General features: G+C 32.1%; 1 long non-coding RNA gene across 1 annotated transcript; it reads right to left on the reverse strand.

The window, feature by feature from the left end:
• Positions 1-816: 816 nt before the first annotated feature.
• On the reverse strand, positions 817-6,850 carry LOC145796505 (uncharacterized). The gene is made up of 3 exons (XR_014336970.1): positions 6,602-6,850; positions 1,764-2,003; positions 817-1,669 (listed from the first exon to the last, which is right to left on the reverse strand). It is a non-coding gene; the product is annotated as an uncharacterized LOC145796505 (long non-coding RNA).
• Positions 6,851-18,925: the final 12,075 nt, after the last annotated feature.

Below are 18,925 nucleotides of genomic sequence, written 5' to 3' on the forward strand. Positions count from 1 at the left end.
GATGTTGGTGATAAATGTGTCGGCCTTACTGTTTCAGATACAAACAACAAGATTGTTTCACCTCTGAGGTATGAAACTTTATTGAACACAATAAGTAACAAGAACTCTTTGCCGACTAAAATTTTAGTAGCTAAAAATGTAGGACTTTAGGTGACTAAAAGTTTGGTCGCCGAAAAGGGTCTAATTTAATTTAATGTCCAACCTTTTGGCGACTAAAATTTTATTCTGGAATTGTATACATTTGGCAACTAAAATAATTTTAGTCGCTAATTACCTTTACTGACAATTTTTTGGCGACTACTTTTGCGACCAAATAATTTAGTTGCTAAAACCATTTGGCGACTAAAAATTAACTTTTGGGGACTAAAAATTTAGTCGCCAAAAGTGAAAATTCTTGTAGTGTATACAATATATATATATATATTATTAATAATAATATTTCTTCACTTAACTTGTAGCACACTAGAGGTCCTTTACATAGGATTACATAGAAGCTTGTAGGTACATGAATATCATACCCTATAGATACATCTACATATTCATACACAACCAATAAATTAGTTTTCTATAAATAAATTTACCACCCAACTTAGAAAATTGAACATTAAAATTTCCAAATAACCTAAACACCAAGTGATTGGGATGACTACAATTTTGAAGTGAATACAAAAAGGTAGGGTAAATTATGCAAGTGTCACTACAACATTTTCTTAGTTTAGTGACATTTGAAAGTGCCACAAAACTATTCTTCTAATGACATTTTTTGGTCTTGTGGCATTTTGAACAAGTGCCACTTCTATCAGTGCCACGGTAGATACGAGTGCCACGGTAGATACTTGCAAGTGTCGCTGCACCATCATGACTAAAAACTTTTAATGGCATTTTAAAGTCATGGTAGATATTATTTGTGACACTATCAAGCGCCATTAAAAAAAGAGTTAGTGACACTTACTAGTGTCATTACACCATCAAGACTAAACCTTTCAGTGACACTTTAATGTCATGGTAGGCACTATTCGTGACGCTATCAAGTGCCATTAAAGAAGACTTGCAATCTAAAAAATGCCACGATATGGATTTTTAATGACGCTTATTATGCCACAATTGATATTTATAACACCTTCATAAATGCCACTAAATCCAATTCATTTGTGCCATTAAATAGATATAAGTGCCATTGGAACTTATTTTAGTGACACTTTGCAAAGCTATTATCACTACTATAAAATGCCACTTATATATTTTTTTCATTGACACTTTTAAAAGCTACAATTATGCATGCGTAAATACCTATAAAAATTAAATCAATTTTATAAACAATTAAATATTAATTGCCACATCATATATTAATTTGACATCCATTCATCCTGTAATATTTTCATAATAAGAAACAAATATTACCACCATAAGATCATCACATCAAAAAAAAAAAAAAAAACCGCAATCAATTATTCATTAAAATCTCAATCCAAAATTATTAAATATTCTACCACACTAACAAAGTTCAAGCAAAAACAATTTAAAACAAAATTATTCTGACCATAAGTTCTGAAAAGCCATAGTGATATGCATATTCCGGAGAGAAAAATTATCAAAAATAAAATTAGTTCCCAAATTCTCGACCTCACTTGTATAAATATTCTCGGCTAGCATCCATAACTTGCGAAATCTGCATCCAAAAGATAAACATATGAAGGTAATTGAAACTATATTAAGTTAATATAAATTTGTTAGTAAAATTAATATTTATGAAAGAAATATACCACAAATGGAGCAGGCCAAGCAACATGAGCTCCAATAGCTTGTCCAATTGTTTTGACAAGTCCATATGATCGGATCAAGCTCTCATTAGGTTTGATTGGCACTTGAACATGTACCTCCCAATAGTCAGGTCCTAGTTCTTCCCCTTCTACTTCTTTAGATGCGTCTGTGCTTTTAAGTACTCCGATTGCAACTGTTTCTGTTGGCCTAATGATACTTTTTAGAACAACTATATCTCCCACCTTATAGCGATCCCGGGTTTACCCTTGTTGTATAGTGATCCGGACATGTGTCCGTGGATGTTGGTAGTTGTTTATTATCTTGTTTACATCCTTTCTTACTTTGTATTTGAGTTATAGGATGTGTTGAGCGGGTTTGTTACAGGTTGGTTGAGTTTAGAAACCAAAACTAGTTGCCCAGATTTTTGGCCTGTACGCTCGAGCGGAGGTGTTGGCGCTCGAGCGTAGATTACATCCATCCAGTATCTTGTTGTGCAGTGTTGTGAGCTCGAGCGTAGGGATTGGGAGCTCGAGCGGAGGCCTGGTTCTGCAAAAGTGCTGGGCGAGTGCATTCTGCGCTCGAGCGGGAGGTTGGCCGCTCGAGCGGAAGTCTGTGAGTGGCCGCTCGAGCGAGGTGTTTTACGCTCGAGCGGAAGACTGGGTTTAAGTCCCGAATTTGTGACTCTTTAAATCACTTTTTCACTTTCTCTTCTCTCTCTTACTTTTCCAAAATCACCATTGTTGAGCCTCTCACTCTAGATACTACCTTCTCTCTAGGTTTTGATCTAGTAGGAGTGATTTACTCACCTTTGGCCTTTACAAAAAAGTTGTTGATCGTCGAGGGCTTCTTTTTAATCTGAAAATCTCGGGTTTTGGAGCACGTTGGGTTTTGTCGTCTTCTCCTTTGGGACTCCGAATTTGAGGTAGGGATAACCTACTCCTCTCTATGGGTTTTGTCTTTAAATTTTGGTATTTTGAGATGTTGGGCTTGGTTTGGTAATCTTGTAAAGGTTTGGGGCTTTTGTGTAATTTTTACAAAGGTTGGGGTTTTATTCATAATAAACCTAAATGCATGTTTGGCATAGAAAAAATGGAATGATTGTTGAATCATTGATGAAAATGGGACCTAAGGGTTGAAATAGTAATTATGGAAAATGGCCTAATTACATTGTTTAATTAATTGGGATAATTAATTGGTGAGAAATGAGGAAATGAAATGTTGATTGAATATCCATTTGTGCATTTATTTTCTGTTTTAGAAATAACTGCTTTGGGCTATCGGTGGAGGATAGTCGTGATTGTTGTAGACAATGTATGTTGATTAGGCAAACTGAAACTAATCAATGGAATGTGTTATGGAACTTGACAGTTGCTAGAATACATTAATTGTTTGTATTGTGTGATTGTATATAGAACCAATGTGTTTATATACGTTATGTGTAGAGGAGGAGATAGGGGATGTACTCCGCGGTTTAGGGGAAGATAGGGGATGGACCTCTAAACCGGATAGGTATTTGGAGGAGATAGGGGATGTACTCCGTGGACAGAGCTCATATGCTTGTCTGAGAAGTGAAGATAGAGCTCATATGCTTATCTTTGTGAAGTGAAGTGTGGATACAGCTTGTATGCTTATCTGTGGATATTGTTGATATACATATCTGTTGTAGAGTGTGGATACAGCTTGTATGCTTATCTGTGGATATTGTTGATATACATATCTGTTGAGATTGTGGATATAGCTTTTATGCTTATCTGAATGTGAGATATAGTTTTTATACATATCTGTGGAAATGATGATAGAGCTAGCATGCTTATCTGTTGAAAAGGGGAAAAAGAAAAGTAATTGGGACTTGTAAGTCGTTGACATAAATATGTAATTTATGTGATTGTATCAGTGTTGACCAACTATCAATTGCTAATGTTTTAGTCATTGTCCATGGTTGGTTTAGTGTATTTCTACTGGGCTGTGGCTCACCCTATATGGGAATATCATTTTCAGGTGCAGGAAGCATGCCACCTCCAAGGACATAGCTGGGAGGCTAGTGGCGGGCATAGTTTTGTCGTTTTACTGTTGATGTATTACATGTAATTTCAAGCCAAGGGCTTAATGTGTAAACGAGTTAGAACTCTTTGTTGTAACCAAGTGTTAACTTGGAAAGCTGTAAGCCCGTAGGGCATTTTGTTTTGATGTTAACATGTAATACTTATGTAATGAGATGCTAATGAATGATAGAAGGTGGTTAGTTTATCTATCAACGCTTGTCTTTTTTGATGTGTTTAATGTTATTATTTTGAGGGCGTTACACACCTGTAAATCAAGATATAACTACTTGAGTAATTGTATATTTAAAATTAATAAATATTTTTTAAAAAAACTAGTACAAAGTGCTAGAGTGAAGATGATCACAACTGAAAGTGATATGAATTTCTATAGTAGATAAGCAAGCCAAATGCTTTAATCACTTAATTGGTTCACTACACTACAACAAATTATATAAAAGTAACAACCGTAAAACTTTAGACCATATCAAACAATAGCTTCAAAAATCAATAACAACCAAAAGCACCAATCAACGACAATCAAAACCATGTCCATTATCAATATCAGAATCACCTAACCTCAATGATGTAAATCAAATGTAATTGTGAAAAATGACAATCAACTAATTACTTTCAAGCACTATTTTGAGAGAATAAGAAAGAGGCCATGCGGTAATAAATGGAGAGATGTCTTGTTAAAGCTTTAGAAGAAAATTAAATTAATTTTTTTTTTTAAAATGAAGTTTTTTTTTCTTCCTGGTCAACCAAACAGCACAACCACCAAAACTAAACAAAACTATAAACAATAAACCAAATGTACCACTCTTTGATCCCCATAAGTTTATTGGTAGTGCAAATGTGCCATTCAAAATAAAAGATCTTGCATTGACTATGGCTCACAACAAACTTAATACTAATGAAATGATTCAAAAAAGAAAACCAAATTGCTATTTATATCTGCAATAGTGTGTCATGTGTAAAAGGGACAAGAAGAGTAATGATCACTTATTTTTTCATTGTCCTGCGGCATCGACACTACGGTGGAGAGTGCTAGATTTTGCGAAGGTATATGGGGTGGTACCTTCTTGTGTACAGTTTTGCTTTGAATTTATGGGCATTGGTCCTAATATGAAGGCACAGGTTATTTGGAGATGTGTAATTTGTGTGGCACTTTGAATGATATTTGTTAGAGAGGAACTTAAGAATCTTTGAGGATAGCTTATGGGATAAAATTTGCTATTTGGCTTCTTTTTGGGCTTTGATGTCTCGTAGTTTCCAAGGAATTCCTTTATTTTTTATTACTATTGGATAGCCATATGTGATGTATAATTTATTGGTTTCACTCTTGTCCTTTTGGTGGACTTCTTATCCTCCATTCACGTTTTGTAACTCTCTATTTTATTAGCTTCAGTAGTTAGTCAGGTGAACAGACATTACCAGGTCATCAAGTAGATGAATATAAATTGTGAAGCCTACAGAGCAACTGATAAGGTTGCCAAGGAAAGTTATTATGTTTACAATCAGAGAATTTGGCAGCTTGATCTATAAAACAATTTGAAGATGATGATGATGGTGAAACTCTTCTGGATCATGGTGATAGAAGATGAAAATAAAAGGACATGATTTTGGGGAATTTTCCATCAAAATGTTGTTGGTTGATCAAAATTAGCTTTCAAAGTCTTCATTTTCTATGATATTGTTCTCTCTTATCCTAAGTGTCCTAACCACCCATTAGACAAAGAATATCTTTCTTTTTATTCATTATTCCAGATCAATTCATTAGGTAAATAATTTAAGTTTAAATATCTTTTGAAACTCGTTAATTAATTTGTTGAGCTAATATTTTACTTGCCTCAATAAATTTATATACACTACATTATATATATAAAAAATAAACTGTTCAAACTAATCTTATTTGAAACTTGTTTGAGATCTTCTCGAATGCTAAACAAACATACTCATGAATATATTTTAGAACTCATACAAAAATTTAAATTAATCTAGAACAATCAAATATTAAACTTGCCATCCGCTCGGTTAGAGTCTCTTTCCACTAGTTTTGCAATTAAACATCAGGTATTGTTCCTAGTAGAGTGTTTTTACATGCTAATTTTAAGGTATAGTTGTATTAGCCATATTTTGCCACAAAAGCCAACATTACTAATCAGTAGATACATAAATCAATTTCGCCTTTATTGGTGATACTGATGGTACATGATCATGACCACTCTGTGGCAACAAATTTGGGCCTGCTTGACAAGAACAACACTACATGCTTGTGTGTACTAACACAATATATATATATATATATATATATATGTGTGTGTGTGTGTGTGTGTGTGTGTGTGTGTGTGTGTTTGCATATACCATGACATGCAATGCATAGGGAGAATGCACATTTTCAGGGGTCCCACTAACCTCCATTGCTACATATGTATTATATAATCTAAACTTGAGGACAAAAACTTTTATTAGATAATACGGGATCTTTTGATATCAAAATTCATGTTCATCTAATTGAGTAATTTGTAAAAAAACAGAGCAACCTAATGCAAAATTCCACTGAAGCATTTAAACAAACACTTAGAAGACATTATATACAATCACAACATAAATACAATAATAATAAATTACAACTAACCTTTTATATTAAAAGATGAAAATTAATAAATTCACGAGTTACAAAATTAGATTTTCAGATTGTATCAAGTTTTATGTCTAAAACAAGAAGATTATAAATAAGTGAGAAAGATAGAGGTATTGTGTGTGTTTGATGAGTGTGAGAAAGAGAGAATGAATACCTAATGAACTCTGATAGTAGAAGATGAAAACACAGAGAATTTGTGGTGTAGATGATAGATAAGGATGGAATGAAAGATATAGAACGATAAACCCTTGCTTCATGATTTGGCTCCCTCCTCTTTGACCCGTCAAAATCAAATTTACTTCACCAAATTCAGAATTTTTGGACTTCGTTCTCGGTGTCTAGGTCAATCTGGTATGCGGATTTTGCTATATCAGATTTGGTTTGTTTCTTCAGTTGCGTTATTTCGTTTGTTGTATAACATAAAAGGAAAAAAAAACAAGTGGAGAATGAGTTTTTTGATATTTTAAATATAAAAGTAAATATTAATATTGGCCCTTATATTTTTTATTAAATTAATGGTAACTTTAATTTTAAATTTTGTGTCAATTTAGTATAATTAATAATACCGTTAATATTTTTGATAAAAAATGATTACTGAATTTGTTGAGGCTAACTCAACGAATTGAACAAATTTATTATTTTATTTCTAAAAAAATGACATATGTCACTTAGTCATTAAAAAATGCTAACAATTAGGGCTAATTACACTATTAGTCCCTCTATTTTGGCTATTATGTGATTTTAGTCTTTGTAATTTCAATTGAATCGATTTTAACCTTGAATTTTTTATTTTATCTCAAATTAGTCCAATTGATAGCATTTTTTTATGACACATGAAACTTGTCATCGTTTTAGGAATGAAACAAAATACTTGGTCAATTCAATGGCTCAATCACAACCAATCTAATGAAAATTTTCTATCAAAGACCGTAAAGATTTTACATCAATAGGACTAAATTTAGGTAAAATCTAAAATTAAGTGTCAAAATTTAGACATTTAAATTTATATAGAACAACAAAATATAAGGATTATTGATGTAATTTACCCAGTAATTATAAGCAATTGAAATAAATTTTGAAAATATATTGGCATTTTTTGTTTTTTCTAAAAATGCCATTAGATAGGATGAAATTTTTTTAGCTTAGTGGCATTTCTCAAAATGCTATAAAATATTGTTTATGACACTTTTCACCTAATGCCATAGAAAGTAGGTTGCACCTACCTAGTTTAGTGACATTTTTAAAAAAAAAAATGTCATTGCTACTAAAGTTTAGTGGCATCTGTTGACAAATGTCACTAAAAAAATTTCTTGTGGCATTTTCTAAAAACATGCCACTAGTATTGTGTTACTAAAGTGTGTTTTTGTTGTAGTTTTGTGACACTTGTTCATTGCAATGTCACTAGAGCCTTTTATGTTTGTCGTTTTGTGGCATTTTTCAAAAATGTGCCACTAAATATCATTTTTGTGGCATTTTCTAAAAATATGCCACTAGTGTAGTGCCACTAAAGTATGTTTTTGTTGTAGTTTTGTGTCACTTGTTCATTGAAATGTCACTAGAGCCTTTTATGTTTGTCGTTTTGTGGCATTTTTCAAAAACGTGCCACTAAATATCATTTTTTGTGGCATTTTCTAAAAATATGCCACTAGTGTAGTGCCACTAAAGTATGTTTTTGTTGTAGTGTGTAGGGGTGTAAAAATGGGCCGAGACCTGTGGGTGGCCCGAAACCCGCCTGAGGTGGGCCTGGCCTGTTTCACCCCGGTTAGGTTCGGGCCTAAGCCTAGCCTAGCCTAGCACCTTGGGCCTGGGCCCTCCCTTTGAAGCCTAGCCCAGCTCTACCCAAAAAAATTCAAACCCTACAGCCAGCCCAGCCCGGCCCACTCCTTATCAATGGTCAAATTTCAAAAATAAAAATAAAAAAATACTTGCAACGGTTAAATAATTAAAACAATATAATAAAATATTGATCTTGCAAAAATAAAAAAAATAAAAACAAAACAAAATAACACAACAGTCAATGTCATTTCCTTGCTATGAATGAATATATATATATATTTCAACCTACTGCCCTTCTGCCCACCCAACCTACTGTCCTACCCCCTACATCACATCATCGTCGTTTCACTTTGCAATGAATAATAAATATGAATGGAAAAAGAAAAAAATTTAAACAGTTCATCACTTGCTGCCTACAGCCTGTAGCTACCTCTGCCGCCCCTACTAGCCTGCCCCTATGCTATATGCTTGCATCAGTCAACAAACTCTTCATTCATTGAATGAAAAAAATAAAAAAATAAATAAAAAATTCAAACAGTCAAATTACCATTTTACTACAACGGTAATATAGACATATATTTTATAAATTTACTTCACTCTTTCAAATAAATATCCTCCATTTTTCAAAATAAATCTCACAAATAATTATCTCTCTCTTGTTAAGCTCTCTCAATCTCTCATAAATTCTCATTCTCTTTCAACTCTCAATTAATTTTGAAGTGTCATTCCTAAGTGACAATTGCAATTGTGCAAACAAAAACTTTTATTAGAAGAAGCTAATTGCTGTATCGCATTCGACAGTCAGTAACATTAATTAGTTTAATTAAATTTATTAGCAACTCATTTTGTTCTTTAATCATTTGTGTACATATATTAATTATTATTTTTTAGTCATTGTATTTACACATTAATTAAATTAATTGTTAATTTTTATATATTGTTTTACTTATATTACTATGGATCCTAATATTTCTAATGTTTATACATATACTGTACAACATGAATCTGTTGATTCTCCTTCTAATATCCTTCTTCCAACAATTAGATCATCATTTAAGGACACAACTAGTACTGTTTGGGAACATTTTGAGAAAATATCTATAAATAATCCTGATGGTACAATTACATTTAAAGCAAAATATAAATATTGTGCAAATTTACTTAGTGTTGCATCTGCAGGGAGTACTAGTCATATAAAAAGCCATGCTAACAAAACATTTACAAAGTCAACAACCTGATATTAGAAGTCAAATGCAATTAGAGGCCTCATCAACTGGTAATTTACAAACATTTTCATATGATCTTATACGTGCACAAAATTATGTAGTTGATTACATTATTAAAAAAGGACAATATTTTACTACTAGTGAATGTCTCGATTTACCAAAATGATTCACGAAAGTTTTACACCGCAATATCTAAGTTTTTCAAAAAATACTATTAGAAACAGAATATTAAAGAAATTTGAGGATGCTAAAAGTGAATTATTTGATATCTTTAAAAAATTGAATGGAAGAGTTTGTATAATATCTTATCTGTGGTCAAATAATGACTTTAAATATTAATGTATCACTACACACTTTATTGATAAAGATTGAAAATTAAATAAATAAATTATTTCATTTAAATTGGTGTACAAATAAGAAATGTATTATATGAGTGGGCTTTACAAAATAAAATATTTACGATTAATTTAGATAATGCATCATATTATAATCAAACTGTAACTCATTTAACATCAACTTTACAGTTACTTGTTGATGGTGATATATTTCATGTTCGTTGTTGTGCCCATATTTTAAATTTGATTGTTAAAGAAGCTATGCATGTATACGAGACTTCTATACTTGTAATAAAAAATACAGTTGTTACTACTATGTCTTTTGCTAATCGAATTTCGGAATATAGAAAAATTTGTCAACGAGAAAATATGTCATTTAAAAAATTAATTTTAAATGTAGATAGTAGGTAGAATTAACGTATAATATGTTAAAAATAACTTGTAAACAAAGAAGAGCAGTAGATTTATTTTTTGCAACAATATTAATAGGTGGAGTACTGACTCCCACAGAACTTAATTGGCGCCAAGTAGTCTTGTAAAAAGATTTTTTATAAGTTTTTGATACTTCAACAAAATTATTTTGCAATATATATATATATATATGTATATATTTCTACTTCACCATTTGTTTTACTTATGTTAGCAGAAATAATTAAAATTTTCGTAAAATATATGAGTAATGAATATTATGTAATAACCATTATTACTTCAATGCAAGAAAAATTTGATAAATATGTTGATTATTTGCCTTATCTTTTAGGTTTAGCCATAATAATTGATCATAGGTGTACAGAAATTGGTTTATAAGAATTTTTAGATTGTATTTTCGTTGATCAAACACAGTTTGCCCCTATTATGCAAACATACAATAGATTATTTGAAGAATACATGACAGTTGCATCTGTAAATACACCTACACATACTACACTAGCAGTTTCATCTCGAGGCAAGAGATTAAGTATTTTTTTTAGCAATAAAAAGTAGAAGAATATCTCAACATACAAGCGTAAGTAGTTCTGAACTACAACGTTATTTGAAAAACCCATTAGTGGATGATTTCAATGATTTTGACATTTTGAAATGATAGAATCAAAATGAAAATATGTGGCCTGTGCGGGTCTAACTTCTGTACACAAAAATGGTTTTTGTGTACCATACCTTAAAGTGGTATTCTAATCCATTAGGTATGGGTCACCGGGAGTCATTGGTAAAACCAATCAGCTTGTTTGGTTTCGTTTTTCTGAAAACAGTTTTCAGAAAATTTTACCTTCATATTTTTCGTATTTTTTTGTTTTTAATGATTTTTTTCAATATTTTAAGCAATTTTTTTAATTTTTAGATATATCAAACATAAATATACCTAAAAAGTAAAAAATTTGTAGAAAAAACTTTTTAAAAATTCACTAAATACCAAAAATATATATTAAAAAAATGAGAATTCAATACATTTTTTATATTTTTATGTATTTATTAATTTTTTAAAATATTTTTTCATAAATTTTTTACTTTTTAAATAAATCTAAGTAAGGTGCATCTAAAAAACTAAAAAAATGTTTAAAATTTTAAAAATATTCACTAAAAACAAAAAAACACGAAAAACAAAAAACTTAATTTTTAAAAAACTTAATTCAGAAAACTCAAACCAAACATACTAATGATGTGATGTGACTTCACTTCTTTTTTTTTTTTTTTTTTGAACTAACTATTGATGAGTGGATGCAATTTTTTACATTAAATTACTTAATAAAAAAAATTAGACTAATCTTTTTTTATGATTTAAAAATTATATTAAATTTAGCATAATTATATTGATTTTTTTTTCAAATTTTAATTTAAATAAAATTTAGCTAATTTTTCAATAGTATTTTATTAGTTGTATGAATAAAAAAAATTATATTAATTTTTCAATAGTATTTTATTAACTACTATCTTATAAGACTCTACTTAATACTCATTTAAATCACACTTATTATCTAATGAGACGCTACTTATTTTATTAAACTTTGCTTACTATTCAATTAAACCTCATTTACTAGTCAATGAGACTCAACTTACTATTTGTTGATACTCCACTTACTATTCCATCAAACTTGATTTACAACTCAATTAAACATAACTACTATTCACCAGATTTTGAAATCTGAAGCAACAAGAGAGGGAGAAAGAGCTGTATAGATAAAAGAGAACCATATTTTCTGGTGTGGCTTAGGTAGCTTATCGAAAAGAAAGTAATTATTATACATGTATTCATTTATTACCATGAATAAATATTGACAAATGAGAGGTCTTTCTAGATTATTTTATTATATTTTATTTTCAATTTATACTTTACAATAATATAATATATTATAGATAATGAGAGTTAAAAGATATAATATGATAAATAAATGAGTGAAAAAAGTATTTTATTTGACTTGACTTACTACTCAATGTAAAACTTCACTTATTATTTTATTACACTTGACTTACTATTCAATAAGACTCCATTTACTATTTTATTACGCTTGACTTACTATTTTATTAGATTTTATTTACTACTCAATTAAACTACACTTACTGCTCAATGAGGCTCCACTTAATACTTTATTAAATTTGACTCTTTTTTTTTTTTTTTTTTTTGATCAGCAAAAAAAAAAAAGAAATTTTATTGATGAAAACATATGAAATATAGTGGGATACATCAATAAAGGGGAGGGCAAAAGCAAAAAATATCATAGCGAAACATCTTAATCCCAACTAGGTTGGCACCAAGAGATCACCTAATCATATGCTAGCTCAAGACCAAGAAGTTGCTAAGGTGCCAACACAAAAAAACTAGACAAACAAACACAACTACAACTCATAACACATCCACCACCAAGCAACCGCCGCCATAAGCCTACTGCATACTACAATCAAGAACTAAGCAATAAACCTAATCTGTTGAACATTATTGATAACCTCCTGCACAGTGTATCGACAATCCTTAAAGTGAGCTTTTACACAAAGAGCGATTCTAATCTTGATTAAATTTGACCTATTACTCAATTAAATACAATTTACTATTCAATAAAACTACCCTTACTACTTCATAGTAAGTACCTTTGACCTACTACTACTCAATGAGAATTCACTAATTATTTCATTAGATTTCATTTACTACTTAAGTTCCGTTTGTTTCGATATAAAATATTTTACACAAAAAATATTTTTCTTATAAATTCGTTTTTCGGCATTTGGTTGATACTTGAAACAAAAATATTTATTACTTAAAAGAGAAATTTTGATTTAATAGAGTGTCATTCATGACTTTTTAGTGAGCTAAATAAGATATTTATTTGAAAAGGATAAATATGTTGAAAAGATAATGAGTGAGAGTCAACTTTTTTTGATCAGCAAAAATAACTTTATTGATGAAAAAAAAAATTACAACAAAAAAAAGAAAAAATGATGAGTGCAAAAAGTATCATAACTAACCAAATCAATCCCAACTAAGTTGGCACTGATAAGATCGCCAAATCATATGCTAGCACACCATCAGAAGTTGGTGAGAGACCAACCACAAACACCCAACAAAACAAACCCAGATATAGCAAACCAGAACTAAAACAACCCAACCCAACCAACCTACCAAACATAAGGAAATATCAGCAGCCAAATTGAAGACTTTACCCCCACAGAGAAAACAACAACCAGTAGCATTGTTCACCCTCAAGCCAAACTGAGGTGAAATAGTCATCATAGAAATTTAGCAACATTGATCACCCACAAACCCAAGCTTCAATCCCTACCACAAAGCAAATATCCTGATCTCCTAATCAACTCCCAAGTCAGTATACATTCAATAGCACAGATATCATCAATCGGAGAGAAGTTACTGCCCTCACAGTTTAGCCACAAACTATAAACTTCACCCAAGAACCAACATAGATCAACACACCAGACCAAGACCACCCACAGGCCAGGGAAATCATGTACAACCCAAGCAAGATATTCACAACCTTGAATTAACATAGCCTAACAAGTTAAGACTAATATCTAATCTGCTGAATATTATTAACAATTTCATGCACAGAGTATAAACACCCTGAAAATTGAGCTTTTACCCAAACAGCAATTCTGAACTTAATCAAGTCACATACTTCCTCCAGGTGCACTTGCTTACCATTGAACACCACCTCGTTCCTAAGTTTCCATAATGACCACATAACAGCCAATGGAATAGTCCGCCAAATCGAATTTGCGAGCTTACCCCACTTGAAGCCACCCCTCCACCCAAGAAGATCCTCCACATTCCGAGGCATAGCCCAACGTAACCCCCACCAATCCATCACACAAGACCATACTCTCCAAGTAAAAGGGCACCATAACAATAAATGAGACACTACCTCATCCTCCAATTGACAAAATTGACACAATACAGAAGCACCAGGTCCCAGCACCCCTATTCTTCGCAGAAAATAAGAAGTCTTAAGCCGCCCCTTCCATGCTAACCAACCTAAAAACTGAACCTTTGGAGGAGATAAATTATTCCAGTTTACCTTAGTGACTGGACAGGATTCTAAGGTCTCCAACATAGAATACAGGGAGTAAACACTAAATTGACCAGATGAACTTGCCTCCCATTGTAACCTATCAACCCTTTCCGACAGACCATACCCAACCGTATTAAAAAAATCACCCAACCTGATTAACTCATCAGATTCCCAGCCTAGCAATGCTCTTCTAAACCTGAATGACCTATCAATCTGGGCAGACCACCTTTCCGCCACCACTTTAAGAGTAATGTCCTTTTCTAACGATAAACTAAACAACCTTGGAAAAGAAGACTTAACAAACAGATTGCCCACCCACGTATCAGTCCAAAAATGAATTCTGTCCCCATTCCCCACAATCAACTTAGAGTTATTCAAAAAAATATTAAAAAGTTGAGAATTTGAATGGCTAACCTTGAGAATAGCACCCCACATTTTTTAACAGATCCCAAAATCAACTGAAAAAGGGTACCACCTGCCACCAATTGGAGGATACCTACTACAAATTACTTTTTTCCACAACGAGTTATCCTCAACACCAAACCGCCACCACCATTTAGCCAACAGACAATCATTCACCTCTTGAATTCTTCTAATACCTAAACCCCCACTAGCTTTGCTCTTTGTTGCTTCAGTCCAACTAACTAGATGAACCTTCTTTTTCAAATCAGATCCCCCCCAAAGAAAGTTTGCTCGAATTTTATCAAAAGCCTTAGCCATCGAAGAGGGTAACTTAAAAAGAGATAAATAATACGTAGGCAGATTGGATAAAACAGACTTAATAAGCATTAGCCTACCACCAAATGATAAGAGCTTCCTCTTCCAAGATGCAAGTCTAGCTTTACATTTATCAAGGATCGGCTGCCATGTCTTCTTCAGCCTAGGATTAGCCCCCTAATGGTAACCCAAGATACATTAATGGTAACTTCTAATATTTGCAATGTAATCTAGATGCAAACTCCTCTAACTTTGATTCCTGCACACCAATTCCGCATATAGAACTTTTATGAAAATTGATTTTCAAACCAGATACTAATTGGAAGCACCTGAGAATCCTTTTAACTACTATTAACACCTCCATATCAGCCTCACAAAAAATAACTGTATCATCAGCGAACTGAAGATGTGATACCGTAATATCATGACCCACTGAAACTCCTGAAATTAGACCCAAAGATCTGGCCCTAAGCATCAGCATATTAAACCCTTCTGCCACTAAGTTAAATAGAAAAGGAGACAAAGGATCACCTTGACAAAGGCCTTTACCAGGTTTAAATTCAGCTGTAGGGGATCCATTCACCAGAACTGAGCATCTGGATGATTCAAGACACTCCTTAATCCAACCTCTCCACCTATCTCCAAAACCAAACTCCTTCATCATAGATAGTAAACAACCCCAAATCACCGAATCATACGCCTTATGGAAGTCAAGCTTGAGAATCACACCCTTCTTTTTATTAACCTTCCACCAATCAACAATCTCATTGGCTATTAAGACCCAATCTAATATATTTCTTCCACCCAAAAAAGCTGATTGAACCTCACCAATAACCTTTGGCACCACCTTTTCAATCTATTAGCCAACACTTTCGCTAGAATCTTATAAATGGAACCAATGAGACTTATGGGCCTATAATTAGTTATGCTAATAGGACAATCAACTTTCGGTATAAGAGTAATAAAAGAATTATTCACTCCAGAGGCTAACTTCCCATAATCATGAAACTCCTTAAAAAACGGCATAACCTCCCCTTTGAACACCTTCCAACACTTTTGAAAACATGCCAAGTTAAAGCCATCAGGCCCTGGTGTTTTATTCCCATCACAACTCTGAATAGCAGCCCAAACTTCCTCTTCCGAGAAAACAGCTTCTAAACCATCCACTAGATGACCCTGGCCAATAGATCTAAATTGCCCTCTCAATTGTGGTCTGCCTCTCCATCCTTCAGGGAACACTTGATTGAAATACCTGAACACCTCTGCTCTCACCATCGATGGTTCCTCAAGTAACACACCATCAACTAACAATGAGTTCATAAAATTCCTACACTGCCTACTTGAAGCTATGGTATGAAAATACCTTGTATTTTTGTCCCCTTTCATAGCCCAATCCAACCTGGATTTTTGAAGCCACATCCATTCTTCCTTTTTGGACAAAGACCATACTAGCCTCATAACCTCTCTTTTACGAGCTATTTCATTAACCCCCAAATCTCTAGATTCAGCCACCAAATCCCACTCATGCAACTCCTCCTGAGCCTTTTTTAAAGAGTAAGACACATTTCCAAACACCTCTGTGTTCCACTTCTTCAAATCCAATTTCAGATTTCTAAGCTTCATAACAATCACAAAGCCTGCCCACCCCGAAAAAACCGATTCCTCCCATGACTTCTTAATAATGAAAGAAAAACCTGGATGTAAAATCCATGCATTAATAAATCTGAACGGCTTTGGCCCCCAATCCCTCCCATCCTCCAATAAAAGTAAAGGACAATGATCAGAAACACCCCTTGGTAAACCCCACAACTTCAACTTGAATTTTACCAACCATTCAGATGACAATAGAACTTGATCAATACGACTCCACCTGCCCCCATCCCCTGAATTACTCCATGTGAATTGTCTACCGAACATTGGCAGATCCAACAATTCCAACCCTTCAATAAAATTATTAAATTCTATCATGCCTCTACCCCTTCTTGTATAGCCTTTTCTATCAACTTTATAAAAATTGATTTATGAAAATTTTAAAAGTAAGTTATTTATTGAAAAATGATGCAAAAATATTTTTCTTAAAAAATGTTTTACTTGCTTTTTGTTCAACCAAATTGGAAAATGAGTAAAATATTTTTGATAAAAACATTTTACGTCAAAACAAACGAAACCTTAATGAGATTCCACTTACTATTTTATTAGACTTGAGTTACTACTTAACGAGACTTCACTTTCTATTTCATTAAATTTGACTTATTACTCAATGAGTCTCTACTTACTATTGAATATTTTTCTTTAACTAGGTGAAATGTTATTACAGCAAAACCTTAAATTTCATAAATGGAAAATGTCACATAATGTTAAAATAAAATAAAGATAAAGACTAAATATGGAGGAAAAATAGTTATAAATAGTGTGTCATTAGTTCTATGTGTTTAAAATTAATTTATAATGAAAAAAAGACACAACTTTCAAGACAAGAAAGATGACCGGACTAACAGGTAATATTGTTGAATTGTATTTTATTTATATTTAAATAGTAAGTTTATTTATAACAAGTAGTAAATGAGTAAATGATAAGTACTAAATATATTTATAATAAATAGTAAGTTAAATCTACTTTTTCATTCCAAAATTAACTAAAACTACTTTAACTTTTGAAAACTCACTTTAATTTCCTATCTATTTTTAGCCATAAAACATTTATTGGCTAGAATTTTTTCCAATTCAAATCTAATGGTTCACATGTATTTAGTTATCATACATGAAAACAACTTTCATGTACCATAGATTTTTTCGGCCTGTGGTTTTACAGATGCCCATGATATATTAACCGTTTATATTTCTATAGTTGTTTAGAAAACAACTTTTACTATAGATGGATGGATGTTGAACGATTACCGGAACAGACTTTCACCCCAAATGGTTGAGACACTGATGATATCTAAAAATCATATGCATGCATTTACAAGAAGACAAAATTATAGTGAAAATGAGTGAATTTAAAATAATCTGGATGATACATCCTCAGGCAATGTGACTGAAATGTCTGTCTTCTCTGATGATTGATCAACAATTTGTTTTTTACTATTTCATTTAATTATTTTTATTTTTTATTTTTTTTTTAGATTATTGAGGTGGAGTATATTGCAAATGATTGGTAGGCTAGTAGATGCCAACCTAGTTAGGATGTACTTGACCTATAGTAATGCAATTACTCTACCATCATCAATAATCTACACCTATTTTATTTAATAATATAAATTTTTGTAATATTTTATTTTATTTTGAAATAAAAATTGTTCATTCAATAAATGTTATATAATTAATTTAATATTGCAATATTGAAAGTTTCATTTTCATATATATATAATTATTCATTTCGAAAGAAATTTTTTTATATAATTGCATATTTTTTTAGTTATAAGTTCATAATTAAATTTAAATACAACCATGAAACATAATCAAACAAAACATCTCATTAATCTTAACTAAAATACTCTAATATAATTTTTTTTTTTAGTTTTTATTCCTAATAAATAATCTACCTAGTTAATGTGTTTATCATTTATTTTTCAAAAAAAAAAAAGGGCCTGACTAGCTCGCGGTCTGCGGCTCGAGCCCAAGCCCAAGCCAAGCCCAGCCCTAGGCCCTATTATGAGTGGGCTTGGGCCCCACTTTTGGGCCCATGGGCTGGCTTGGCCTGACCCACTAAAAAGCGGGAGCCTGCGAGGCCCACTTGGGCCGACCCGAGCTCGGGTCGAGATAGGCCGGGCCGGGCCAGGCCATTATTACATCTTTATACAAATGGTCCCTATAATTTACACAATATGTCAATTTGGTTCACATTGTTTTAATTTGGTCGATTTTACCTCTTAATTTAACAAATTGTGTCATATTGGTCCAATAAATA

Source organism: Camellia sinensis, chromosome 8 (assembly GCF_055761805.1).
Source record: "Camellia sinensis isolate YWXY chromosome 8, ASM5576180v1, whole genome shotgun sequence".
Classification (NCBI taxonomy): Eukaryota; Viridiplantae; Streptophyta; class Magnoliopsida; order Ericales; family Theaceae; genus Camellia; species Camellia sinensis.